Genomic DNA, 27,093 nt, shown 5'->3' on the forward strand with positions numbered 1-27,093 from the left:
CTTCATCCATCACAATGGACATCATGTGCTTTCCTTATTTTTCAATGTTTTGTTGCACATACAGTCATATGAAAAAGTTTGGGCACCCCTATTAATCTTAAACCTTTTTAGTTCTAAATATTTGGGTGTTTGCAACAGCTATTTCAGTTTGATATATGTAATAACTGATGGACACAGTAATATTTCAGGATTGAAATGGCGACTCTGTTTGTGGCGTGTTTGCAGAAATGGCTTCTTTCGCATCACTCTCCCATACAGCTTCTCCTTGTGCAAAGTGCGCTGTATTGTTGACCGATGCACAGTGACACCATCTGCAGCAAGATGATGCTGCAGCTCTTTGGAGGTGGTCTGTGGATTGTCCTTGACTCTTCTCACCATTCTTCTTCTCTGCCTTTCTGATATTTTTCTTGGCCTGCCACTTCTGGGCTTAACAAGAACTGTCCCTGTGGTCTTCCATTTCCTTACTATGTTCCTCACAGTGGAAACTGACAGGTTAAATCTCTGAGACAACTTTTTTGTATCCTTCCCCTGAACAACTATGTTGAACAATCTTTGTTTTTAGATCATTTGAGAGTTGTTATGATGAGCCCATGATGCCACTCTTCAGAGGAGATTCAAATAGGAGGACAACTTTCAATTGGCCGCCTTAAATACCTTTTCTCATGATTGGATACACCTGGCTATGAAGTTCAAAGCTCAATGAGGTTACCAAACCAATTTTGTGCTTCAGTAAGTCAGTAAAAAGTAGTTAGGAGTATTCAAATCAATAAAATGATAAGGGTGCTCATACTTTTGCATCGGTCAAATTTTGGTTTAATGCATATTGCACATTTTCTGTTAGTACAATAAACCTCATTTCAATCCTGAAATATTACTGTGTCCATCAGTTATTAGATATATCAAACTGAAATGGATGTTGCAAACACCCAAATATTTACAACTAAAAATGATTAAGATTAATAGGGGTACCCAAACTTTTTCATATGACTGTAACACTATTGGAGACCACGAACCAGCCAATTAACACAGTTTATCAGCTAATGAAACATTAACTTGGCCCCACCCACCCCACTGGAAAAAAGTAGTACTTAATTAATATTGGCATTTTTTACTAATTTTATGTGATTTAGAATACATTATAATCATGATTTTTAACTGTCAAGATGAAATACAAAATATTACACACAGGCTTCCAATGCAATAAAAAAAAACAATAGTTTTTTTTATTTCGTTTTTTTGCTATATATATTTTATGGTAGAATATTAGCGTCTTCTTTTATGTACATTACAGACAGAAAATTCTTACATTTTTTCCATCACTGGAGATAATTCAGGTCTGAAAGGTTTAAGTTGCTGCTGCAGTTTTGCTAAAACTCACTTTATTGGAAGCTTTGTTCCACCTCTGCGCCATTGTCTTTTATTGTCATTTGTAGATAAAAACACGCATCAAAGTGTCTTCGGAAAGACAACCATGCTGATTCCGTACATTCTTGTAAGTAAAATGTAAGCGTATCTTATATTACTGAGTCCACAGGGCTGTGTTTTGCAACCTGTGCAATAATATTGTCTTCTTCACTACATGGGGCTTTCTCAAATATTTAGACTTGGGGCAGAAAAAATGTCTCATGGGTTTGGGAACAGAGAGGGACAGAGCGAGGGAGAAAACCTGGCTTCCAGGAGTTGAGGTGGTTATGTGGTCACTGTTAGATGAGAGTAAAGCCCTTTCATATCGAAGACAAATACTCTGTGAAGATCAAAGCAGAAATCCCTAGAAGAACTTTCTGAAAAAACAAACAAACATGAAAATATTTTTGGGGAGGATCATAAGATATAATGATCCATTGGCTGTCCAATATGAACAGCGTGTACAATAACAATACTTGTTTGCAATGTTTTACACATTTAGTCATATATAATAAGTACATCCAATTAGTAAATATAGTTTTATAAATATAGTCCAACTCATGTTGGACTCAAGACTCAACTTGGACACACACACCATAGATTAAAATCTAAACTTGGTCTCAGGACTCAACTTTGACTCACACCCAGAGACTCAAGACTGAACTTGGACTCGCACACTAGAGACTCAAGACTCAAATTTGACTCACACTACAGAGACTTAATTTGGACTCAATACCTCAACTTCCTTGCACACACCAAAGACTTAAGACTCATGTTGGATTTAAGACTCAACATGGATTCGCACACCAGAGATTCAAGACTCAACCTAGACTCAAGACTTATCTTAGACTCATACTCAAAAGACTCAAGACTCACCTTGGACTCCCATATCAGAGAGTCAAGTCACTCAAGATGCAGCTTCAACTCAGTACCAAGAGACGTGAAACTGAACTTAGACCCACAACCCAGAGACTTTAGATTCAATGAGAATCTAAAGTCTCCAGGGAGTGGAGACTCAACTTGGACTGGCACACCAGAGACTCGAGACTTGACTTTGACTCACCAGAGACTTGAGACTTAACATGGACTCACACTACAGACTGGATAGTCAACCATTGAGTGTCAACACCAAAGAGTGGAGGCTCATGTTGAACTCGAGACTCAACTTGGACTGCCACTCCAGAGATTTGAGACTCAACTTGGACTCACACTTTAGACTGGAGAGTCAACTTGGACTCGCAGCTCAGAGACTCATGACTCAACTTGGACTTGCACTCCAGAGACCCAAGACTCTTCTTGGACTCACACCCCAGACACTCAGGACTCAACTTGGACTCCCATACTAGAGAGTCAAGACTCAACTTGGACTCGCACACCAGAGACTCGAAACTCAACTTGGACTCACACTACAGAGACTCAAGACCCAACTTGTACTCTCACACCAGAGACTCAAGACTTATCTTGGACCCACACTCTAGAGATTTGTGACTCAAATTTGACTTGCACAGTGGAGACTTGAGTCTCATTTTGGACTTGAGACTCTAATTCACACACCAGAGACTTAAGAGTCATCTTAGACTCATACCCAAGAGACTCAAGACTCATCTTGGACTCGCACTCAAGAGACTCCAGACTCAACTAGGATTCACACACCAGAGACTCAAGACTCAACTTGGACTCACACCACAGAGATCTGAGTCTCAGTTTGGACTCGCACACCAGAGACTTCAGACTTAATAATGTCTCACACTACAGAGTTAAGACTCAACTTGGACTCACACCCCAGAAACTCAAGACGCAACTTGGACTCACACCCCAGAGATCTAAGTCTCAGTTTGGACTCTCACACCAGAGACTTCAGACTTAATAATGACTCACACTACAGACTTGAGAGTCAACTTGGACTCACACACCAGAGACTTGAGACTTAACATGGACTCACACTACAGAGACTCGAGACTCATTTCGGAATCTCACCCCAGAGTTTGGAGACTTAAATTGGACTCCCACACTAAAGACTCAAGACTAAACTTGGTCTCGCACACCAAAAACTCAAGACTAAGTTTGGACTCGCAAAACAAAATACTTAAGAGTCAGTTTGAACTCACGCACCAGAGACTCAACACTCAACTTAAACTCGCACATTAGAGACTCAAGACTCAGTTTGAACTTACGCACCACAAACTCAAGACTCAATTTGGACTCACACTACAGAGACTCAAGACTAAACTTGATCTCACACCCCAGAGATGCAAGAGTCAATTTGGACTTGCACCCCAGGGTTAACATTACTATTCTATTCTATTAGAAACTAAAGAATGCGTAATAGTGTCTGCATCACACCACAAAATGACTTGTTTATACTGTACTCAATTCTGAAGCTTATATCAGATAAAGAAACTGGAAAGTTAAGTTGTGGGATTCATCAGAACTAAACCATGGAGCCACAATGTAGGTCAGATAAAAAAAAGAGCAGAGCATTAGATAATAGACAGCAGATGAAGAGGTTAAGAGCATGTTAAGACTGCTATGTTTAACACAATGACCTTTGGACAGATTCTACTATTTTTATTAGCGCTGCACTTCTGCTCACTATCTGCCACATTCCATTTAAACAGGATATAGAACGGTTTATTGTACACTCAATAAATTACAATTACAGGTAAAAACAAACAATTCACTTACTCAGAAACTGTTAAACTGAACTGATGAACCATTTTCTGCACTTTGTGGAGGAACACACTGTACAAACCCACTCTAATGTGCCACTGTGTCAGCATAATGTGTAATATATCTGATAAGCATATCTGATACATTCCAACTTATTTATTACCTATATTATATTTTGACTATACTTTGTACACCTTTTATTGATTTATGGTTATTACACTTCATTGACTGTTCATTGCTTTTACACTGGCAGAACAACAAACACATCAAATGAGCTATTATTAAATTAGCTAATTATTTATAGAATTTAATATTTTATTTAAAATATATTTTGTGTGAAATAATACACTAAAAACTAACAGTTTTCACTATAAAATAAAAAAATATAACAAATAAAACATTAGAACATTAATGGACACAAAAAGACAATGTGTAACAAAACCACTACCCCAAATTATACAAACCCCAAACCATCATGGGAGCACTACTTTCTCATAATACTTTTAAATCACAAAATATAACAGAGCTTCTCAGAAATTGCCAGTAAAAACAGTCATTTTCTGGTAGCAGATGTACCATAAAATTGCCAATTTTTTACAGAATGTCTACTAGCATCCCTGCTGTCACAAAATTATTTTTTATAAATATTTATTTATATATTTTGTAATAATATTCTTCAGAATCATGAAAATGATTTGTTATCTGACAGACACAAAAAATGGTATCTAAAATAATAGGTGCATAGATGCCTTTTTTTTTTTTTACATATACAGTATATTTTCTGGCACCCCTGCTGTCACAAAATTACCCTTTAATATGTATTTTGTACTTATATACTTTAAAATACTGACAAAAATGATGCAATATAACAGAATATAAAAGAAATGTGAACTTTTTGGCAAAAGGAGTGCAAGAAAATTAAAAAACATTTTTACTTTCAATTTATTAGCATTTCTACAAACAATCAAAAATGGATGTTGTTACAGTTACTTTTCACAAATGTAGGTAAAATCATTAAATATAAAAATATAATACTACTTCTTTATTTTTGACAAAAAAAAACTGTGTACAAGAGTAGTAGCTATTGGGTAAAGTATTGTGTATTTTAGAATTATATCTTGCATATTTTCTAGCAGTTCTACACAGAAAATCTTGCTATTATATTTCCATAAAGAATATTTTTTATTTTACAGTTCAATTAAAAAATGCAATCTAAAACTGCCAAAAAAGAAATGATGTGATATGTTTTAATAAACAGTGTATCCTTGTCCTATTAATTAAAATCTGTTACAAAGTATATTTTATTTTCCACAATTAAAGTCTGAAATAACTTTTATTTGTTATAATGTGAAGTAATATTTATAGCTCAGTTTTTTTAAACTCTGTAACCTGCAATATAATCTGTTATGACGAGTTCATGGACAGGTAAAGGTTAGGTAAATATGTGTAAAAAGGCAGGAAAAGAGAGAGGAAAAAGGTAATAATGAAGATAAAGAAGAAGAGTAAACCGAGGGCAGTTAGAGCTGAACTCAGAAAGTAGGTCAGGGGCAGTTTAGGGTAATTGAGGCAGTTAAAGGTGTAGATAAGGGGCAGGTAAAGAGCAAGGCTGGTGACTGAAAGTGCGGGAAATGAGGTGTGATGTGAGCGTGTGAGGAGCAGGTAAAAGGACAGGTAAGGCCAGGTGTTTGTCTGAACAGGTAAAGAGAAGGGCCGTGGCTTTGGGCGTGCGCCCAAAGTGTAATTACGGTGCGCTGCAGTGGACAAATAGCTATTTTATTAAACGTGAGGAGACGAAACTCAGAGATGTGCATCTGGATGGGACTAAAATTACTGGACGACCACGGAGTTCAGCGAAAAACAGTAGATAGTTCAGCCTGTATACCTCAAAACACATACATGGTCGTTCCAGACAGGAATAAAATCACAGAGGACCCCCCATTAAAGAGAAAAAAAATATTCCATGACCCCCTGAGAAACTAATCCCGTCCGGATAGGGTTTTAGACTGTTTTACAGATAAAATCCTGCTCTTCGACAAAAGAGCCAATCAGCTTGCTTCTTGTGTCCAGATTGGAAGTTGGCCAGAGTGTTAGTGAGGAAGTCCCCCTCAACATAGAGATCTGCGCAAGCGCAGCAGCCATAACAGACCATCATAAAAATCATATGCCTAAAGCATTACTGAGCCAAACACTGCAAACTGTTTATGAGGTTTTCATCAGATTTTATTGATGATGTAATATATTTTTTCACATTATGGTCTCTTCCCATTGAAATAGATAAGAGGCTCGTCTTCTGTGACTGTAAACAACTGTGAGGCCAAGTTGCAAATATGACCAACCAAAAAACAGACCTGGCCGTGTCAGTGTGTCCTTGCTTTCGTAACGACGGGAAAAGTATGCTCGCAAAACTCACATACTAATTCTCTTAACTAATCAGCAGTGTTGTACCAGTTCACAGCTTTTCTGAACTAGTTCAAGTACAGTTCATACATGCTCAAAGTGAACAGTTCACGTTCAAAGTTCACAATTTTAATTCTGAACTAATTCAAAGTTCAGTTCATTTAACTTTTTTCACACTACAAGCTAGAAATCACTATACGTTCTTTGAAACTGCTTATTGTAGACATTTGCTCTCTCACTTGCACTCTCTCTCTCTCTCTCTCTCTCTCGCCCTCGCACTCCGCGCTCTCTAGCCAACGTTCATTTACAGGGATGTCTGCCATTCAGGACACATAATGTGAACTAATTCACGTTCAAGTTCTTTATTAAAAATGTGTTGCGTTCAACGTTCAGGAAAAAATGAGCCTGTTCAATGAACGTGTTCTTTTGAGAGAGGGAAAGAAATAAAAAGAAAGTAAAAGATAGTGGGAGGAAGAGAAAAGGAAAGAGAAAGAGAGGGGGAGAGAGAGTGAGAGAAAGAGAGAGAGACTTTTGGCCTGTCTAACCAGATCTGCATCTTTGCTAGAATAAAAGCTCACTGGAATCAAAATATTTTCAGTGCCAGATCACAGCTGATTTGTCTGCTGATATATTTTGACTCTCCTGACTGCATATTACACACATAACCACACTCACTAATAAACTTAATAAATATATATAAAAAATACCAGCATATAGGAGGCCTGTTTATTCATAAAGCCTCCCAGTACAGGTCTCTGAAACGGTGAAACAACTTCAGCACTAAGAACAATAATAGCTATTATATACACTGAGAACGAGAACTATAGTTTGTGTTTTTATGGCAAAAATACCAGTCAAAAGTTTGGACACACATTCAATTCTGTGATTTTTCATTATTTTAAAATGTTCTGCATTGTAGATCAATAATAAAGTGTTAAACTGTTTTAGATTATTGTTTTAGATTTTTCAAAGTAGCACCTCTTGCTTAGATAGTTTTGCACATCTTGGCTTTATATTTTCTCAGTCAGTTTTATGAGGTAGAGTCACCTGGAATTCAGGCTTTCAGTTAACAGCTGTGCTGAACTCGTCAAGAGTTAATTACTTGAGTTTCTTGTCTCTTAATAAAGTGTTTGAGAGCATCAGTTGTAAAGTAGTGAAGAGGTAGAGTTACAGGTATACAGTGAATAGTGAATATTTGAGTAATGTTCTAATCCAGATTATGAGAAACAACAACTACTCAACTAAACAAAGAAAAAAAACTTGAAGAAAAAAAAAGAAGGTTAATCAATAATTTTTTTTTTAATAATTTAAAAAGTATCCTTAACTGCAGTTAAAACAACCATCAAAAATATTATGATGAAACTGGCTCTCATCAGGACCACCCCTGGAAAGAAAGATCAAGACTTTCGTCTGTTGCACAGGATTAGTTCATCAGAGTTACCAGCCTCAGAAACTACAAGTTAACAGCTATCGTAATATTATTTTGCAGTATTTTGGTTTGTTTAACACTTTTAAGTTATTGAATGGTTCATTATTTGTTCCTTTATGGTCTGTATGACTTCAGTATCCATTTAAAATGTAGGATAAAAACATTAAATGAGAAGATATATCCAAACTTTTGACTGGAACTGTACTTGGTAACAAGCAGTTTACCAGTTTTAATTAAACTGAAAACACCAAAGAGCATTTTTTGCTTGGATAAACAAAAAAACAACAATAATTTAACATTTTTTATTTAATTATTGGCTCTGCTTCAAGTTTTACTTTGCAAAAAATAAGGGAAAAAACATGTGTAAGTATGCATAGCTCACAGCACTTCCTGATACTTTACTTCCTCAAGAGTACTAACAGATGTGCAGCATGCAAAGCAGGAAACAGACACCAGCGCTGACAGTCTGTATAACAGTGTGTGTGAAGTTACTGTCATTTTGAATATATATACACTTTGTTGCACTATATAAGTATTTATTCACCCCTCCAAATCATTAAATTCAAGTTCAAATTACCTCCATTGTCACAAAGGTATAATAAAAGCAGCAATAAACAGTTATTTAGTGAAAGTATGGGTCTCAGGCTCTCAGTAGCTCAGTGAACTCCAGCACTGTGGTACAGTGATAGTCCAGTTGTAAAATTTCCTCCTCACTACTAAATATTCAACAGCCAACGGTCAGTGATATTATCCAAACCATCACTGATCATCAGTAAATTTTACATTTCATTTGTAAATCAAGGGAGCAGAGTCTGGAGGAAGAGTGGAGAGACACACAGTCCAAACTGCTTGAGGTCTAGTGTGAAGTTTCCACCAATCAGTGATGGTTTGGAGAAACATGTCATCTGCTGGTGTTGATCCACTGTGTTTTATTATCAAGTCTAAAGTCAGTGCAGTTTTGTTTTCCCACAAAATCTTACAGCACTTAATGCTTCCCTCTGCTACTGACAACTTTTATGGAGATGCGGATTTCATTTTCCAGCAGGACTTGCACACTGCCCACACTGCCGAAAGTACCAATTGGCTGTAAGACATAATCATCAACAATAAAAGAAACAAATGCTTAAAAAAATCACTCTGTGTTTAATACATCTAATATATATATATATATATATATATATATATATATATATATATATATATAACATACGAGTTTCACATTTTGAACTGAATTACTGAAATAAAGTAACTTTTCAATGATATTCTAATTTTTTGAGATGTAAATTGGTAAATTGGTTCACGCTTTCAGGCAGTGATGGTTGCAACTGTGTTGTATTGTGATTTGCTCCCCTTTTCTGAGGCACATGCTCGTCACTTGAGCGCTTAATTAATCTCAGCAGCCTTTCACATGCTGTGAACTGGAAAACTACGAGAGAGAGAGAGAGAGAGAGACAGAGAGAGAAAGGTAGTGAGTCTTAGTTATGAGATTTAATCCATATTTCAGCATAAATAAAAAGTAATCTACCCTCTGAACTCAACAGAAAAAACTCACTCTTTTTCTGTCTCTAAATGCTAGAATGAAAAAGGGAGGGAACAACAGAGAGAGAGAGAAAGAGAGAGAGAGAGAGAGAGAGAGAGAGAGAGAGAAGGGCAGTAATTGTTTGTTATGAGATTTAATCCATATTTCAGCATTAATAAAAAGTAATCTACCCTCTAAACTCAGTAAAGACAGTCACTCTCTCTTTTTCTGTCTCTAAATGCTAGAATGAAAAAGAGAGGGAACAACAGAGAAAGAGAGAGAGAGAGAGAGAGAGAGAGAGAGGGTAGAAAAATAAGAGATATAGAGCTATAAAAGGTATTAGAGAGGGAATGTGTGTCAATGAGAAAAAAGAGGGGAAGGGAAAGAAATAGAGAAGAAGACATAATAGATAAACAGATGATAGAGAGGGAATGTGTGTCAATGAGAGAAAAGAGAGAAAGATATGAGAAACAAAGGATGAGAGACAAGCTAAAGAATGATTGATAAAAAGACAGTGTGTGTGTGTGTTTGTGTAAGAAAGAGAGAGAAAAGAGAGAGAAAAAGAGAAAACACTGCAGAAAAAACTGTTTTAATGACGATAATAATAATTACGGCAGACTCCAGTTAAAAGAGTTAAGCTGCTTAGAACCAAGTGCTTGGCCCCCAACCAGAGAACCCTGGGTAAAAAAACACACCGGCTCTTTTTTATGTGAAAATCTTCTTACAGCTTAATCTCGCTGAGATCGTTTGAGGGTTCAGACTGTGTTTGTGGTGCTTATAGTTTTAGCATTGTAATTCCTTGACTCCTGCAGTTTCTTTGATGTTTTTATCGTGCAGGGTTATCTCTGCTGCGGCTGAGTAACCTAAACACAGCATTATGGTTAGATTTAGGGTTTTAGAAACACGGAATCTGGTAAACATCTTTTGTTGTCTATAGGGATCAAAATATCCTTAAACATGCATAGTTTTCTTAAACAAATATCTGAAAAGCATGGCATGCATTTATATTCAGTCCCCTGTACTCTGATACCCCATAAAATCCAGTGTAACTATGGCTACATTCACATTACCAGGCTAAAGTGATTTAAATCTGATTTTTTTGCTCAATGTGGTTCAGATTTGATTTTTTTTCATGGCTGATGGCTGTGTGAAATCAGATTTGAGTCACTTTCATACGTGGTCCTAAATCGGATCGGCAGTTACATCCACTGGGTCTTTGATTCTCACAGCTCCTACTGAAGAAGCCCTAAAAAAACACAGTGGACAGGGATATTTTTAAAAATACAGACAAGCCCACCCCAAAAAAGCAGGGTCACTCCAACACTGGGCCTGCCTCTAAACCCATACATCACCCAGTGCCCCTCCCAGAATATCCCTCCCATTTTTTGGGGCTTTTTCGAATGTCCTGAGGGTGGAGTCAGCAAAAATCAGGGGGTTTAGTGCCCCTTTAAAGCTCATGTCGGTAAGTTTTGGGATTTGGGGGATTTACGGACCTTTCTGGTAAGAATAGGTACTTGCATCAAGCATGTGAAAGAATAATTTTAAGCTGGGTCCGATTCCATTATGTTCAGTCAGAGAGAGAGAGAGAGAGAGTGCCTACAGAGAGAAATGTCTACAGAGGATATAAGAGAATTATTATATACAGATGTCAGTTTTGTCAGTATAATTACTCTATCTTAGTTTAAAGTATTTTTACTTCATGATACATATTGTGATTTTTAGTTTAGGGTAAAGGTCTGTCCAGCAAGATGAAAGCCAACTCAGCATCTTTTTTAAACCCTTTCAGGTCACGGAGATCTTTTCACCATTCAAACAGTAGTCCAATAATAATCGTGTTTTTAGCACAGACTTTATCGCGTTCACTCCTTCGTTTCTTTGGTTTTACTTTGAGTGAATGAGCTACTAAGCTGTAAGTTTCCCCTTCTGAAGTCTCCATTGCTCCACCAGACGCTCGCTTTCAGTAAAACTGAGCAAGATCCTCTTTTAGAGGCTGTACGTGTGACATAAGTACGTAAAGACGCGTGACGTGGCCAGAAGAAGATCCGTGAAAAGCGACCCGACATCACAGTTTTTTTTTTTGAATGCATATATATTAATAGGCTTAGCAGGGATGGTCGTTCAGCACACTGGTACCATTAAACACAATAATTTGTCCATATTCTTCTCCACTCAGAAATGCTTCTGCTTTGAAATAAAATAACACAGACTGCCACTTTAATAAAAACACAGACAAAACTTTTGTTTTTGAAAATCTCCAGATGGTACCCATGGTTTGGGTACCTACTTTTCCAGGGTTCAGTACTAGAGAAGCTCCCCCAAAAAAATGCATGGTCACTGCTACACTGGGCCTAGCCCAATTCCCCCTGCTGTTTCCCCTCAGTAGTTAAATATGCTGGGAGCACTGGTTCTCTTGGACCAGGGCTAAGTTGGGCCCCTTTGTCCTGGAAGCTGCCGCTGCTGCTTCTGCTGCCTGTAAATAAATCAGGCGATCTTCAAACGCCCTGAACCCGCCGCTGTAATTGGACACTGCAGCGTGGAGTGGGAGGAGCGCGTGCGCAGAGCGAGCAGAAAGGCCATGCCTACAGCGCGCGGAGGACGCCGCGCGACATACCTATGAACACACGGAGCAGGCGGAGGCGCGCGTGCACGGCTCGGGCTCTGATGAGAAGCGACACCGCGGGAATCCGGCGTTTAGCTTCATTACTGAGGATCTCCGGGAGTCAGAGAGCAGGTAAGAGCCTGAGTGACTGAGACGCGCGGGCTAATCAGTTTCCGATCCTCGTTTGCATGCTAGTGTTGTGTGGTTTTCAGGGGGGCGTCTCAAACCTAAGACATGCTGCCTACTTAGGGAGGATTGTGAGAAAGGAAGGGAGTATATCAAGTCTAAATCCAAGTTTAGTTAACAAGCTTTTTAGCCTTCTATATTTATAGGGCAAAACTGCTAACTAGTCTAATTGGACAATTAACTGTCCCTATCTAATTATCTGGTGGTTGGTGTGCGTAGTGGATAACACCACGACTAACCAGTGAGATTCCATATACTGATACTGGGGTTCAATTCCAGTGCCCCAACTCTGTAATAGGAATAACCTTGTAAGTCCATGATTTTGTAATTAAATTGAAAAGCGTTGATTTTTATATTTAATATTTTGATAATTGGTTGCATTGTATCATTAAAACAGTCTTTAACGTGGATTCTCGTATGAAATCAATGTAAACTATAAGGCCTTGAAAGTTTGGAGCACATTAAATAAATGTTATCATTTAGCTATTAAACAACCTTTACTTAAATTCTGATGTTAATTTGCATTAAAGTTGGATTTTTTTTATGATGGCTTAATTGTTAAATTAGCTATCTAATTATCTGAAAGCAATCTCTTCATACCCTGATAGCAAGGGAGATTGAGTAAACGTTTATTTTTACAATAATTGGTTGCATTACATAATTTAATCAACCAACAAACTTTTATCTATGTTCTGAAGTTAAATCAATGTTCATTAAAAGGCTTTGAAAGTTTTAAGCATATAAAATAAATGTTATCATGTAGCTGAAAAACAGCCTTTACTTAGATCATGATGTTAAATCAACGTTCATTGAAAGTTAAAAGGCTTCAAAAGTTTAGGCCACATTGAATTAATATTTTTTTATTTACATAACAAATGAACAATAAACAACAATTTATTTAGGTTCTGATGTTAAATCAATGTTCATTAAAAGTCTTGTGTACGTTTGGGTCTCGTAAAACATTCAGTGCTTTTTTTTTTGTCTCTAGGCAAAAAATGCTCATCTAAAAAAAAAAAAAAACAATATTATTATTATTTAGATATCCTATTATACACTGCAAAAAGACAGTCCACGCTATAAGAATAGAATATAAACCAGATATACATAATTAATATATTTAAATGATAATATGAACAATACATATAGAATCAGTGAACACAGTGAATACATCTTTGAATCAGTGTTGTTTCAATGCATTAGAGATTATTTTGGTGGAAAAATGAACATCAACTGAACCAGAATACGTTTGATTCACTTTTGCATAATCAGTACATTGCCTTTAAAGTGTGTGTGAGCTAGTGTAGGCAGCAAGGCATCGAGTGTTCATGTCATGCGTTTGGGACGTAGCCTGAAGCATCCCTTGCTTATTTAAAGTGATGCACAAAGGGCTGAAACTTGCTTGATTGCTAGTTAGCTAGTTAACTAGTGATTATAGGAAGGTGTGGCGCGTTTTAAGCGCATTTAAAGCACATTTTAAGAGCATATAAATGGGTATTTAAGGTAGCATTTTTCTCTAATTAGCTAGCTAGGTTTGCTAATCAAACACTGAAACAGCTAACTAGCTAATATAGGTTCCCTCCTATCCCCGCAGTGCGTGTGTGTACGTTACCTGTGTGTGTCTGTATTGTAGTTCAGAGGTGGCTCAGCTTACTAGGTTAGATAATGAGTAATTTTTTAGTATAAGCTGGTTAAATTGGCCAGTAGCTGATAAAATGCTGCGATTTGGCGGGGTTTTAAGGGTTTTTTGAGCTGCACGAGGAGCGAGAGTCAGTCACGAGCCTCACGTGCTCGTTCATGGTCAGTTGTAGGTTGCTATGCTATCTGACTAGCTTGGTTGCTAGGGTAGTTAGCTAGAGTTTCTGTGGTAAAATACACAATAATACAGTGTTTAAAGATTGTTTTAAGACAAATAAGAACATTTTGGCAGAACTTGTAGTAATACTAGGACTGATTGATTCGGAGACCTTGTGTCCATTGCAACATTTTCATCTTTCTTGTGTATTCTTACTTTTATCATAGATTTAGACTTTTATTCATTAAAAATACATTTATTAGACAATCAAACCAAAGCTTAGCTACAACTACTGCATTGTATTAAATAGAAATCTGCACACTGAAGTAAAGCATGGCAGCAAATAAGACAGAGTAAATGCCATCCCTAAATTCCCCATCATGTTTTTTGTTACTGCTCAGGAATTCAATTTTTAAAAAAATGTTACATAAAAGATTCTCCTGCAAAGAACCTACAAATGTCTGAATATCTAGGATTTTGGTATTTGGTCCATTGGAGTATTGATATTTCACAAAAACAACAACAAATCCATAATAGATTGATTAACTCTAGCTTGGCCTATATATACACACATGTATACTAGGAACTTATGAAGTTTCTAAGGATGTTCACATACTGAACAACCAGAGAGCATCACTACAGAACATTGTGGCAATCTGTGTTCATTTATCTCACCTTGTTAAAAATTGCTGGATTATTTATGAAGCTAAAACTAAAGCTTGCGACTTTAAACGTGTATTTTAGCTGTTCTAACCATTTAACCATTCAAACACTTTTTAGTAAAATATTTTACCTTCCGTTAAAAACTAGTTCTGACCTGATTTCTAGAACAAAATGTTAATGATAGTTTAGTCACATGCCCGCAATAAGAAATAAGCATAAATGAGCTGAACCCTAAATTTATCTGATTCAGTTTTGAAATTGGCATCAATGTACAGAAATGGGTCTGGCCTCTTAGGGGTTAAGTTTGCATTGATTTCATTAATTTAAAGAAGAAATCTGATGTGAAAAGGACTTTGGGTGTAGTGAAACTTGATAAGTCAAACACTTGGGTCCTGCATTCTGGTGTGTGTGTTTTTTTTTTTTTGGTACAGGTTGTGAAACACCTAATTGTACCCACAAAAGTGACTTACTTCAATTACTATTTTAGACAATTTTATAGAATCCCAGCTACAGAAGCTGCAAAAGTGTTTTGGTCATTCGCTGCAATTTTAAACCACATCAGGGAATCAGTAAATATCATCAGAGCTCAAATGTTAGAAAAGTGTGCTCAGGATTAAAAGGTGGCTAGTTCAATCTCAAGGGCCAGCATCCACAACCCTAACCATTTATTAGTGCAGAGTTTCTGGTCCTGGAGACCCACTGTCCTGCATATTTTATTGCTTTTCTTACTTTTAAGCACCCAATTTAATTTCAAAATAAGTGGTCAATCAGATATTTAGTTGAACTGAAAAGTGTATTGTAGTGGGCCTTCAGAACCAGAATATAGGGATTCTGCAGTGTGTGTGTTTGTGTGTTTTCTCTGCCAAGGATCAGTTCAATTTGAAGGTTGAGTTATCTTGTACGCCTGGGGTTGAAAAATATGCTTATTATCTTAATAGGAGTTTATCACAGTACCAGGGAGTGTTTCCCAACTTGTTTTGAGCACTTTCAGTGGATAGTGGTGGGAAGATGATGTGGAAATATAATTAAGGTTGCGCAAGCGCTTCTTTTCTGACACCAGATTGGAAATTATCCAGTGATGCACACAGATTTGTTAATAACCTGATGGTGAGCTGTAAGATGTTGTGCTGTTTCATCTCTTTCTTTATTGTCTCTTTAAGACTCATGATTCTTTTATTTTTCTGCTACATATCTCAATCAAAGATTTTTTATTTAAATATGACAAGTTATAATTGCCTAATATAACCTGGAATATGATTTATTAATGTTGGCTTAGTCATTTCTTCATCCTAGAAGTGTTGAGTGGGGATGGAGATCTTGTTCCTTCAGGGCACAGTGCTAAATTTAACACAGAGGAACAGCAGACGGCAGGGCGAACAGACGGGATACAATAAATACAGACAAGCTTTTGTAAGGGAGGCGACAACAGGCCTATGCCTTATCCTCCTAATGCGTATTCCGTCTATCCGGTACTTTTAGATGAGACTTAGGTGAGACACTAATTTAAACTAATCTGACTCCATTTATAATTACCAACTAGGTAAATTACCAATTAACTATTATCAGTAACAAACTTACTTGAGAAGTAGAATCAGTCTAATAAAACCAGGTCTGGTTAAATAGTTCAGTGATGGGAGATATGGGCATAAAAGCTAGACAACAATACTACTTAACACGTGAGAACAGCCTGATACCTGGGTTGAGATGTTCAGCGGTCCAGAACTTAGTCTATACTAGCAGTTACAGAACATAACACTCAATCTTATCTGTTTCCATCAGAGGTTTAAAATATGGCATAGCCAACAAAACTACCTAGGTTGAGATGTTCAGCGGTTCAACTTAATCTAAATTAATAATTACAGAACATAACACTCAAACTTCATATTCCCCTCAGCGGTTAAAAGCTTAGTATAGCACCCAGTGAAACTCACTATATAACTATGAAAGTCTAGAAACTTAAAGAATCTCAGACTACAGACCTCTTTGGCTCCTAGGCCTACTAGGAAAAAGTAATTCAACAAAGTAATTACTACAGATTAACAGTTAATGGTTTATTGTGACCTTAATTGACATATGTAATAATATAACAATATTCCTAAAGTAATCTAAAGACAGATTTAAAGATAACAGTTAAGAATAGTGCACAGTACATTTGAAATACAATGTTGTATGGTATATTTGAAGTGGTGGTTACATGCAGAGCATGTGAGGTCTCATACTACCAGACAAACTCAGAGAGTAGGTCTTTGTGCTTTCCTTAAATATCCAACCAGAACAATACACTTCATTTTCACATGGGAATTAGAATTTGGCACTATTTACCGACTATCACCACCATTTGTTCATCATGGACTTTGATCATCATGGGGCAATCCTAAACCCATCAGGAGCAGGAATGGGAGTGTCTCTTCAGAATGGAGACATTTCTCCCAAAGTTCAGAGATGTTCTATTAAGGTTATCTTTAACATTTCTTCACTGAGACCATTGTACTTCTCACACTGAGACCATTAAAATGATACCAAACATGAAGACATTCACATTTCATATTAACAAGATACATTCCAGATCCACTATTTAAAAACTCAGTAGACATCCTCAAGCAAGATGGTCAGTTGCCCTTTGGCCCCGTCTTCAAGCAAGAGGTGTCAACTGCCCTTTTGGCCAGGCTTCATGATATGATTTGATTACTTTCAACACAATGCCCGAGGTGAGGAGCGGAGGTGTGCAAAGACAATTAGGGTACCCCATGGAATAGCCTACCCATGGAATAGCCTTACACTTTACATAACACTATACATGCACTAACTACAGGACAAGATAAGTTACATACCATGCATCTCCAAAATTGCAGTCTTACAGGATTCATTTGAAAAGGGGCTGAAAAATGGTTTTATTCCAGACATTTGGAGCATTTCTGTTTGGTTAATTAATTAATTGTGACATTAGATCAGTGTTTTGGGGTCTGTTTCTGATTGCCAATTGTCTTTCAGTTTGATTAGTCAATTGCTGACAACAACTGATGGAAGGATGGGATGCCATATTAATATTTCCAGGCACTATGGGTAATGCATCATCATGCAGGGCTTCTGTAATGTTCTGCATGGTAAAACATATTTTAAAATGATGTGCAACTCCATATTTTATGTGAGCCCAGGTCCAGTGCAGAACTGCATTGTGGAGCTCAGAATGGAAACGCAACTGAAATGCTTCTTTCTTTTAGTTGTGTGAATGCTGTATTTGTACTTCTGATGATGGTTAAATGTGTTTTTCACTCTTTTTGGTCTGGTTTGTGTGGTTAGTGGTGTTTGTTAGCTCTGCTGTGTTCTGACACTCACTGTATTGGACTGAATGATGGACTCTTGAGTAGGGCTGAACGATTTTGGAAAATAATCTAATTGCAATTTTTTTTTCTATAAATTGCGATTGCGATTTAAAATGCGATTTTTTTATGTCTTCTCAAGTATTTTTCAACAAACAGAAGCAATAAATCAATCTGTTTAATAATAAACAATCTCAGATTTATTTAAAGCACAGAAAACAATAAAGCAAAAAAATCTATGCTTTTCCTTTTCACTTTGTTTTTTTATAGAAAAATAAATAGATAAATAGCTTTTCCTTTTCACCATTTTTTTATTAGAAAAAACAAGAACTTACTGCTCTCCAGCTAGTAACATCATGAAAAATTAATGTGCAAAAAACATAAAGAGAATCTGCTTTAACCAACTCGTTATTTTCTGTATTTGAAGATGCAGCACTGGTCGTTGGCATTTTAGCCTTGCAAATACCATACGAGGCTTTGTGGTGTTTTTTTTAAATGCTGAAAAAGGTTTGTAGTGTTACCTCATGTCGTAGCAACAGTAGCAAGGCACGTTTAGCACAGTACCTGACGTTGAGCAGCATCTTCTTTTTTTAAAGCCAAAGTAATTCTACACAACTGATGTGTTCTGTCGAGCCTGAAGCCATTGTGCAACAAGGGCGTTTTCACACCTGTAGTTCGTTTCTAATGAGTTCGTTTACTTGGACCGTTTTCTCGCTCTGTTCGCTCTGGTTTCCCATAGGCATAAATGTAAACACACCAAAATGCGCATCAATAAACCACGCGAGCAGCCTGTGTCCTTTGATTGGTCAGAGCTGTCCGACACGGGAGTACATTAAATATAAATATACGAAAAAAGTAAATACAGCAAGAAGATTTTGTGTTCCAGCTCAAATATCTGTGCTTTAACACTGAACTTTCAAACAGTGTTTCTACATGCAGCGCAGATTTATACGTAATAAACAGAGTCACGCGGCTGTGAGCAGTGAATGCAGCGCAGACGGCGCATGCATGGACAGTGTTTGTTCACAGCTGTGGTAATTAGCGTTATCTGGCTGATATATCAGTTTAAACTGTGCTTTATCAGCAGTTTAGCTCAAATAAATGGACTATATTTAATAGATGGATCGAGACCGGATCACGTTCTCACCACAAGCGAACCGCTCCAGAGTTCGTTTGGTACCGGATCGAGACCTGAGAGGTTAATCTGGTTAGTGTTCTGCTGTTCACTGTATTGAACTTACTAATAGATTCTAGCATATCACTAAACAAATAACCCTCTCGATTCACTGTACTGGGATGAGTGATTGACTCTTGAGAGGGATATCTGGTTAGTGATCTGCTACTCACTGTATTAAACTGAGCAATGGACTCTAGCAGAAGACTTACCAGATACTAACCATCCTTTTCTGAGTTGTTCCTATAACCCAGCTGCTCTGAACATAGTCATGCACATGGTGCATCATAAAAAAATCTACTCGGATATCATGCAATCGATCTCATTCGATCTTGACTTTCCCTCATCCAGCCTGAGTTACAAGGTCAGCTCTTTCTCCTTGCCGTTGAGTCACTATTCCAGTTCCTCCTGTGGCAGAGACCTTTATTTGACTCACTGAGCGTATGGTGTGTTGTGCTGCCAGAAATCGCTGTCATATGTTTCAGGATAGTTTCCATGCGGTCGCTCCTCTGTGATGGACTCTGAGACCATCCCTCTGCTAATTTAGGACGGCTCTTGTTCAATAATTTAGTTAAAATGCAGCCCCCCCACCCCACCAGCATTAGAAAAGTCGGCTAACGTCTTTTAATGTGTCAATCACAAGACTTGGAGTGAATGATTAGTCTGTTTGGATTAAGAAATCAGTGATAAAGGGCAGAGTTCCTGATGTTCTAGTTCTCGTAATGTCCTTCAGGGTGAATTTGCCAATCGCAGTTGTTGTAATTCGCTCTTTTCCTAATGTTTTATAGACGAGGCTTCTTTCAGGACCTCTCTCTCTCTTGCTCTGCGCATTGCGTTCACTCTGGGCCTGTGCTTTATATCAGCCTGTGGCTCAAGATTATAAAAGATAATGACTTCCCTATAAGGACCTGCCTGGAGTTGTTTAACTCACCCCACTGCGCTCGGCGTCTGTGGATGGAGGCTGTCCTTGAAGCAATTCCAGCGTCGGCTGTTAACCGTAACAAGCGTGAGAGGACCCACCGCGTGTCTTCGTGCTGCTGGGACAAAGTACATGCGTGTTTGTGTATTTTGATCATTATTTTAAAGGTAAAGCTTGTGAAGATGGTCACACTTACTAGGGCTGAGCAATATGGTAGAGTTTGTATAACAGTTTCAAAATGTTAGTTATTTTAAGCACATTAAGTACATTACAGTACATTGTCTTTCTAATCAATCAACCTTTATTTTCACTCTGTAAATACATTGAGGGTAACCCTCATTTTCAATGTAGCTGATCTTACATAGAGTTAAAGGTATTGAGACTTAAGTTTAAATTATAAAAACAAGCAAAAAATTTAAGATTTAATTAAGAAAAAATAAAATAATTCAAAATAAAAGGATATGCAAACAGGCTAAAATGTAGAGTAAAAAAAACAATGAGATAAATATGTACAATAATAAAATATAATCACAGTAAAAAATAAAAAATAAAGGACTAAAATAACCACAATTATGAAAATGTAAATGATGGAACTAAAATAAAGAATAATAGTAATAAGTAGAAAATATATAAAAATAAAAGGAAGAAAATAAGTGAAATTAAAATGTAAAAGGCCAAAAGTAAGGGCAGTGACAAAAAAAAATAAAAGGATGAAATTAATAAAATAAAAGGGATAAACGGTAAAACATAAAATTAGATAAATAAAAAAAGCATAATTATAATTAAAATTATAATTAAAAATAATAAAAATTATCATAAGAGCTGACTATATCCACAATAAGCTTAATTAAGTATATAATTTATCACAATACAAACAAATATTGTCGTATTTCCCGTCCAAACTTTTTACTTTAAGTTCAAACAAAATATCCTTTTGCTGTGTTATTCTCTGTAGGATTGTAAAAGATAAGACACCTGTTTTTCTTGTGCACCACCCATCAGTATTACCTTTTAAACATTAGCTGCTTGTTTTATCATGCTCAGCTAACTCATACAAAAGGGTGTATTTAAAAATGGTCCCCATAGCTTGCTAGTTTGTGTGGTTAGTGATGTTTGTTAGCTCTGCTGTGTTCTCATACTCACTGTCTCAAGCTAGGTGATACTCTTTAGAGGGGTATTCAGTTAGTCGAGTTAGATTACACCTGCCTTTTAAAATAAATCTCCTGTGAGCGCATGTGGTCAAATGTTTCACATCATTACCATTAGAGGTGGGGCAGGAGGCGGAGCCACTTATGGTAAAACTGTGTTTTCAGTGTTTTTAGGCTACGATCACATTACAAGCCACGTTAGTCAAATCAGATTTTGTTGCTCAGGTCAGATTTGTCTGTCTTAACAGTTCACATTCACAAATGTAAGTGATCTGTATCTGTGTTTAATGTGAACGAATCTGTTCCTGAAACACTACCTCACATGAGCACATTGATGCCTGTATAAACATTGCCTTCTTCACCAACAACAAAAAACACAACCTATTGGAGAGACGAGAGGGAAATTGATGAGTAAGCAGCTCATATTTGGAGCATCTTTTGCTGGAGTGGAGAGTAAACAGCTGGTCTGAAGTTCATGTTCAGGTCGAGGAGGTGAAAAAAGGCCAGGTGGTTTGCTTTTGCTGTTTGCTGTTTTGCTTTTGCTGTTTTTTTGAAATGCAGTGTGGGTACGAGATAGAAGCACGTAGCGCTAATGCGAATGCATAAAAGCAAAAAGACTCATGAATTCAGCACAAATTCACATGAGGCAGCTAGATTTACTTGTGTTCCGGTCATGAGTTTCACCATTATCCAATGGTTTGTAAGTTTTGTGTGCTTAGCTAACCCTGTTGGACGGTGGACGGTGTGCTATCACAGTTATTGTGTATATTCTGTTGATGTGGGCTAGTCAAATGTGTCTTCGGTCACCTTAGAATGTGATTGGTTTACATGATTAGATTATGATGCGCCCTTGCATTGTCCATCACCCAGGACGCATGGTAATGCCAGCTATAAATGGGCCAATAGTAAACCAAAGTGGGAGCTGTATGAAGTTAAAAAGCCAGAGCCCACAATTAGTGGCTGTTCCATTAGTAATCCAACACTGATGCACTCTGATTACCAGGGTGCACTCTGGTCTCACTCCTGTGTGGGAAAGGGCTGACCTAATCTTTGTGCTTTTGTGGAAATCACTACTTTATTCTCGGAGCTCTTAGACTTTTGCAGCTTCCAATGGGAACGCTTTATAACTGGGCAGTTCTTTAAGTCTAGGAGGAAAATTGACCAAAAGGACTGTTGCTGGGTCTATTCAAGGTAGTGCCGGGTGATTTTCATGATTAATTTAGTTAATTCGAATTACAGTTTTAATACGATTTTATCGATTTTATCATGCTTTATCAGTTTACTCTGTTTCCTATGGGCGGGCATGGCACTAGTTTGCTTTCTGTGATATATAATATTACATTTTATTTATTTATTTATTAATTACCAAATTGGACCAGAAATCAACGGCCCAAAATGTTGTGATGTTAATAGTGCGTTCTGTGCTTCTGGATTTTGGGATTAAAATCATAAAATTACATTTTTAATACAATTCCATCTGTCTCTGGTGCATAAGTCATGAAAAATTGGAAGTCTGAATTTTCCTTTTGCCTTTAAACAGCTAAAAAAATTATGCGATTTCACTCTTGCGCATGCATATTGTCACTGTCCAATGAAAAAAGAGTACCGTATTTTTCGGACTATAAGGCGCACTTAAAAACTTTTAATTTTCACAAAAATTGACAGTGCGTCTTATAATACGGTGCGCCTTTTGTATGGATTTTACTCGTCAGGTTGTAAGGAGCAGTAAACACACACTCCGTGCAGCGTTATAGAGAGTTTCAGTGCTATACAGAGTCCAGAGCCGTGCAGCTCCGAGGCTGAGCAGCAATAGCATTAGCTAGATGCTAACCGCTAAGCTAGCTAGCTTATTCACTGAGATCAGTATTATCTAAATTTTACTCGTCAGGTTGTAAGGAGCAGTAAACACACACTCCGTGCAGCGTTATACAGAGTTTCAGTGCTATACAGAGTCCAGAGCCGTGCAGCTCCGAGGCTGGAGCAGCAAATAGCATTAGCTAGCTTATTCACTGTTCAGAGATCAGTATTATCTAAATTTTACCCGTCAGGTGTAAGGAGCAGTAAACACACACTCCGTGCAGAGCAGCAATAGCATTAGCTAGATGCTAACCGCTTAGCTAGCTAGCTTTTTCACTGTTCAGAGATCAGTATTTTCTAAATTTAGCACTTTTAATACTGCTGGAGCAGTATTATTAGAGTTAGATGCTAATCGCTAAGCGTTCACCGTTCAGAGGTGAGTTATCGGCCTGTAAGTCTGTGCTGCTTTGCCTGGCTAGCATTAGCTAGATGCTAAGCGCTAACTCTCTCAGAGGTGAGTTTTATCAGCCTGTAATCTGCTTGTTTACCGTGTTAAAACAAGCTACGGGGGACGAATCGCTAGCTAATATCTCACTGTCTTACCAGAACACGCAGGATTACTCAGTGTAACGCTGTCGTTTAAGTTTGGGTTAACTTTACTAGTTTAGGTGACTAGCTAGCGTGCTAGCGGATAGCTATGCTAACGCTGGTGCAGCAAGCCTTAGTGGACATCTGGAAATCTAAGCTTACTGTAAATAAACTGAAGCACGTTACTCACCCAAATAAACAGTTTTCAGGAGAGGAATCTGTGTAGATTAATATCCAGCACTCGTTTGACTTTGAAAGAGCTAGATTTGTATACTGAGACGCTCCACCGGCAAGCGACCACCCCCGGTGGGGGAAGGGAAACATGGCGCCACCCCTGTTCACTTTGATATAGGCACCCTTTCTAGTGTCACTTAACGCGCCTTATAATGCGATGCGCCCTATGTATGGAAAAATAGCAGAAAATAGGCGTTCTTTGATAGTGCGTCTTATAATACGGTGCGCCTTATAGTCCGAAAAATACGGTATCTCCAGTTTTGTGGATTTTTATATTGCTATAAAATTTGGACACAAACAGTCCTAGTCCTAGTTTCTAGAAGATGAATGAACCAATGGAAAGTTTCCTAATGACCTGAAATAAACCCTGAATACATTGACTGACTTCCGTTGAAAGATATGGTTTTATCTCTCTTGTGTAAAATTGTTCTTTTGGACAGCAACCACATTTAGCGATGGCCTTGCTAAAACTATATATTGTGTATATGTGTATATATCCTAGCCTGGAGTCTTTGTGCCAATGCGCTGAACCCTTGTTTCAAAATAAAAGCCCCCTGCAGGTGATTTTGTGATTGGAAATTCATGACCGTTTACAGAATTCTGAAGCAAAAGCAGCAATAATTGTGTGTTTATATGTAGTAGAAACACTGTGTTGGTAAAGGAATACATTTTAAAGATACATTTTAAGCATTAAAGTCTTCTCAGTAGGTGGTGTGGTAGTGAAAACGTGAGAAATGCATTGTCTGTGTGTGTTTGTGAGAGAGAGAGCCTGATGACAGCATGGTGAGTGTGTGGTACTGTTGCTGTGTAGATGATAACAGGTGAGCTGAAAGGTCAGCATGCTAGTCTATTGTTAGCGCTGTGGGAATGCTAGAGGCTAGTGGTTGTATTTTAGCTCTAAAGTCTGAGACCGCTGTTATCCAGGTTATTGCCTTTTTACAGCTGCTCTCAGGTTTATAATGGGTTGAATTGGGTCATTCTGGGTTTTGCTGGAGACTGTGAGCTAGGTACAGAAAATAGATAGAAAATGATTAATTTGTATTAAATTAATTCAGGTTACAGTTAACTTCAGAGTCTGGATAGAGGGAAATGAAAGACTGTGTCTGTGTACCGTATTAAAGTAATAATGCTGATTTAGATAGCTCTAGGAACAGCCTATTATTTAAATGGTCAACTCGCCTCTAGTCTTTTAGCCACTTGTCGTTTTTGTCATTTTACTGGTGTGAAATATATCTAAACATGTATTACTCAACATCCCCTGAAGCAAAACAGTCAACATAGAAGAAAAAAATGGTTAATATAGGATTATTTTCAAGTGACAAGAGCTGAGTGACCCATTATAGAGAGATTTGGCATAATTTCTGGAACCTAAACAATTGTTTTAACCGTTTTTAATAACTCAGTAAAATGTGTCTTCTTCTTGCGTTTATATAGATATTGATATGAATTATCAATAGCCAAGTAGACAAGCACAATACATCCTCCTCACTAGTGCCGCTTTGATCATAAATATACTTCAGCAGTGCTGCTCTAATCATAGATTTATCTCAGCATGGCTACTTGCATTACATGTGATTTTTTTGAAATTTGGTAAGCAGACAATGCTAAGGCTAATCCTACGGTCATAGCCCTGTGCATCTCATATCGATCAGCTGGAAAACAGTAAAGATGAAGCAAAACCTTTTTCTTACGCCCACTTTTGGCCTGCACTAGCAGCATTGCGACTGTATGTTATGCAGCTGCATAATGTTTCATAGGCAGAACATAAAGTTGTATGTTTCCGTGATGCACATCGTCAAACCTTTACATTGCAATGCATTGTGCAACAATGCTTTGTTACACCCCTATTATGTAAGATTTCAGTCGAAAGTCACCAGTAGCCTTAAAAAAAAACAAAAAACACTGTTTAAATACATTCCCATATTGAGTATAAATACTTTTATTAAACATGTACATAAAATAATGAAATTTATCTGGACAAATTATGCTATCTAAGTAAATGTACAGCAGGGGACAATATAAAAAAAATATATGGAATAATAGTCATATTGCCCAGTTCTACTGTGTAGACCAGTGGCTTGGCTGGATGATGCATGGTTCTGGAGGACATGCGCTTATGATTTAACAGCACTATTCCTGCATCTGTAGGTATTGTTTTGCAATGAAACAGTAACGCAGGGTCTCTTTCTGCCTGGTGGAACTTATTGCAGAGTTCACTGGTGAATGGTGTGTTTGGGGGGCGTGGTCTCTGTGAAAGGGGAAAGTCGGTTGGAGTGAGTGATGGGAGTGGGGGTCAGGGGGTTGGTGAACTGAAGTGAAGAGCTGTGGCTGAGCTGGATAAGAGGTGGAGAGGTGGAATTTGTGAGAGAATAGAGGATGTGTGAGGGACGGTGATTTAACAGAGCAGTAACGGCATGGAGGTGGGGGGCAGGAGTAGGGAACATTTTTGGTCTGGTATTGCTGTTCTAGTCCTGTGGTTCCTCTCTTCACATTTTGTTTTCTGGAACAATGGGATTACATTGTCTGAATGTTGTTTTAGTACAAAGTGACTCTAAACTGACAGACAGAGAGGAGTGTGGGAGTGTGTTTCTCTTTCCTAGAATCGACTCAGGGGGAAATACTGCACTGATATTTAGAGGAGTGACTTTGGCCCAATCCCATTTCTCTTTTGTTCCCTCACCTCTTTGTTCCAAGGGGAAAGGTTACCCTCAAACCCTCGAAAAAGTTGCAAGGCATATTGTTTCAACAGGAGAAATATCGCTATATTGTTTCAATATTTTTAAGGCAAATTGTTTTAACTTGAAAAACGTGTAAAACCATTTAACCTACCAGTATTTAAGCTTTTAATAAATTGATATTTTAAATATAAATGTAATGTGCTGAGCGAGAGAGCAGGTGAGTGAGCAAGAGAGCAAGTGACTAAAGAGCGAGAGAAGGAGTGAGCGAGTGGCTGAGCGAGTGACCGACAGAACAAGGGTGTGACCGAGCTTGCGAAGGAGAGACCGAGCGAGCGAACGAGTGATGGACAGAGCGAGTGAAGGAGCCACTGAGCGAGTGATCGACTAAGCGAGTGCCGGAGTGATCGACAGAATGAGTGAGTGAGAGAAGGAGCAAGAGCGATTGAGTGAGAGAAGGAGCGAGTGACTGAGTTAGAAAGCAAGAAAGTGAGGGAGCGCGCGACTAAGTGGTGGAGCAAATGAATGGGTGACTGAGCGAGGGAGAGAGCAAGTGACTAAGGGAGCGAGGGACAGAGG

General features: G+C 37.8%; 1 protein-coding gene and 1 long non-coding RNA gene across 2 annotated transcripts in view; both read left to right on the forward strand.

Moving 5' to 3' along the window:
* Positions 1 to 27,093, forward strand: part of LOC125806157 (uncharacterized) — a 437,736-nt gene that overhangs the window by 56,074 nt on the left and 354,569 nt on the right. The gene's annotated exons all lie outside the window — the stretch shown is intronic.
* Positions 11,970 to 27,093, forward strand: part of slc16a1b (solute carrier family 16 member 1b) — a 65,433-nt gene continuing 50,309 nt past the window's right edge. The window contains exon 1 of the mRNA XM_007236383.4: positions 11,970 to 12,150. The gene's annotated coding sequence lies outside the window, so the exon portion shown is untranslated. The remainder of the gene's footprint in view (positions 12,151 to 27,093) is intronic.

This window comes from Astyanax mexicanus, chromosome 12, assembly GCF_023375975.1.
Source record: "Astyanax mexicanus isolate ESR-SI-001 chromosome 12, AstMex3_surface, whole genome shotgun sequence".
Taxonomy (NCBI): Eukaryota; Metazoa; Chordata; class Actinopteri; order Characiformes; family Acestrorhamphidae; genus Astyanax; species Astyanax mexicanus.